General features: G+C 59.0%; 1 long non-coding RNA gene across 1 annotated transcript in view; it reads right to left on the bottom strand.

Annotated features, from left to right (window-relative positions):
* Window positions 1–646: 646 nt before the first annotated feature.
* Window positions 647–2,813, bottom strand: part of LOC115292563 — a 4,215-nt gene continuing 2,048 nt past the window's right edge. The window contains exon 2 of the long non-coding RNA XR_003909030.1: window positions 647–1,766. This is a non-coding gene — a long non-coding RNA (uncharacterized LOC115292563). The remainder of the gene's footprint in view (window positions 1,767–2,813) is intronic.

Raw genomic sequence — 2,813 nt, 5'->3', positions numbered from 1 at the left:
GGGGGGGGGGGGGGGGGGGGGGGGGGGCACGCTGCACCATAAGCCCGACTCCACCCGGCAAGTCTAAGTAGGCACAGGGCCAGCATGCGGGACTCCCGCTATTTCCGCTCTTGGGGTCGGATTGAGAAAGCTGGGGAACTGAGGCTGATAATCAAACGTACTTCAGCCAAGGGCAGGGTTCACCCTATTTGCTTTGCAAACAAGCCTCCTGTGCTGCAAAGAGGAAGCACCCCCTTGCACAGGTCCTATCCCACTTCCTTTCCTCTCATGAGAGCATTAGGCTGAAGGAGCAGGGGCTACACGTTCCGCGGGCTCCCCAGTCCTGGCCCAACGCCGCTGCCCCCAGACTGCACATGGCCGATGGGCACGTGTCCGCACACGTCACCGAACACATCTGACAGGCACGTGTCGGCACAGAGCCAACGGGCACGTGACTGTGCATGGCCGATGGGACTGCAGGTTCACAGGAGCCTGTCTTCCCCGCTGCCGTCGCCCCTGCTCATGCTCACTGACACGAGCCACCTGGCAGCACATGTGGGCACAGTCCCTGCCCCTCCAGACACACAGGGACCTCTCGCAAGTTCCCCGCCACCCCCCAGACCTCTTCCCACTCCCAGCAAGCCAACAAAAATACAAAAGCCAGGAGTCAGGAAAATAGCTTTATTATTGTAGTTGTTTCATTCCTTTCTCACAAAATTGGAACCAGCAAAGCAGAACACCAAATGTAGGGCTTGCAATTTTCTGCTTCAAAACCTGGCAAATCCCACTGAGGGTCCTAGAAAGTGCCACTTTGCTTCCATTTCACAGTAAAAAGCCAGGCTGGAAGGGGGCTGGGGGGACTGAACGGGCTGGGCCGGGAAGGAAGTCAGCCTTGGTTCGGTGCGCCTCCCGCCAGCCTCCCGCCACTCGGCCATGGGGTGCTGCTTGCCTGCGTCTCTCCTTCCTGCACAGACCACTCCCCAGGTGCACAGAGCATGGAACACCCGCCAGGTAATCATAAACAAACAATGGAAAATGTGGCTACAAAAAAATAACCTGTATTGAAGAGCAATCCACACTGAAAACGCCAAGAAGGGTAACTGGAAGACTGTGATTCCTGGGAAAGGCTCGGTCGCCCAGTGCCCCCTCCCGCCCAGAACACGCTGTGGCGCGGCGGGCAGAGGTGCACACCGCCCCCTCCACAGCACACACAGAACGAAACTGTGGTAAACCCCGGCATATGCTGCCTTCCTGACCACCTGGAACAGCATGGGTCAGCGGTCCCCGAAACAGGCCGTGTGCTCGAGGACCGCACCCGGAAACCAGGTCCCCAGAAGCCATCAGTCCCCAGAAGTCAGTACCAACTGCCCGACCCTACCCCACCCCACCTAGGCAGCAGCTGGACCTACACCACAGCGACTGAGGAGGGGGCCCTCAAGGCCAGGTGGAGTGAGTTTGGAGAAGAACCATCCCCAGACCCGGGAATCACGCACGTCCCCTCTGGCCAGCGTGGGGACTTCCCTCAGCTTGCAGGGTGCCCAACAGGGCCACCAGGAGGATGGCGCCTCAGGGGACCACCCTAGGCCCGTGCAGACTAGCTGGCCGGCCTGCCAGAGCTAGTGAACTGTCCTCTGGCGGAACGTACGAGACCACAGCTCCCAGCCATGGACGAGCCACACTCCGGGCGGCAGACGCTCTGCAGGAGTCTCGGTCGCTGAAGAACGTGTCCCAGAAGCAGAAGACAAACAGTCCACAGAAGCCAGACCCGAGCTGACCGACTAGATGGCCTGAGCACAAAAGGAAAACAATTATTCTAAATGGGCCCAACAGGTGCAAGGATTTTTTTTTTAACGAGTAGGATTAGAAGAGAAATGGAAATTTTAGGGGCGCCTGGGTGACTCAGTCAGTTAAGCATCTGGCTCTTGACTTTGGCTCAGGTCACGATCTCCTGGTTCATGGGTTCAAGCCCCAGGTCGGACTCTGCACTGATGGTGCAGAGCCTGATTGGGACTCTCTCTCTGCCCTTCCCCTGCTCACGCGCGCTCTCTCTCTCTCGTGCGCTCGCTCGCTCTCTCTCTCGTGCGCTCGCTCTCTCTCTCTCTCTCTCTCTCTCTCTCTCTCTCTCTCTCAAAATAACTAAATGTTAAAAAGAAAAAAAACTGCAGCTGAGATGACAGAGGAAGATGTCAGGAGTAGAAACAGAACGCACCCGAGATGCGGCACAGACAGGACCCGGCCCAGCGGGGGAGCAGAGGCTCACGACCGGGGGTCCACGTGGACAGCCTGAGACACGAGAACCAGACCCGCGGAAGGCACGAGGAGGCGCGCCAGGCCAGCGGCACCGCGGAGCGGAACCAGGCACACCTGACAGAGTGCGTGCACGCTCCCAAAGGCAAGGACCACAGCGCTCCCGGCAGCCGGTCTGCACACTGCTCAAAAGCTCCCAACCAAGCGGACGCGCCGGGGGATTTTCACGTGCAGGCGCACTACCGCCAATGACCGAGAACCATCCACGATCCTGTGCCAGATGCAAAGGTCACCTTCCAGCCGGACTCAAATCGAAACGCAGACAGAGCAAGAAAGCACTAAGAATGAAGAGATAATGGGGGTGCCTGGGAGACTGTCGCTTAGGCATCGACTTCAGGTCAGGGCGTGATCTCACGGTTTGTGGGCTCGAGCCCCACATCAGGCTCTGTGCCAACAGCCCCGATCGACCCTTCCAGCCCCAAGGAAAGCAGGATGCACGACAGCCCTGGGGCCCGGAGCCCACGAACCACCACGAGCGCGCCTCCACCAGACTGTAGGTCACTGCCAGTGTCGACGGAGACTGAACC

The sequence above is a fragment of the Suricata suricatta genome, chromosome 5 (genome assembly GCF_006229205.1).
Source record: "Suricata suricatta isolate VVHF042 chromosome 5, meerkat_22Aug2017_6uvM2_HiC, whole genome shotgun sequence".
Lineage (NCBI taxonomy): Eukaryota > Metazoa > Chordata > Mammalia > Carnivora > Herpestidae > Suricata > Suricata suricatta.
Note: the sequence above shows the minus strand (reverse complement) of the source record. Positions and strands in the feature narration are given on the sequence as shown.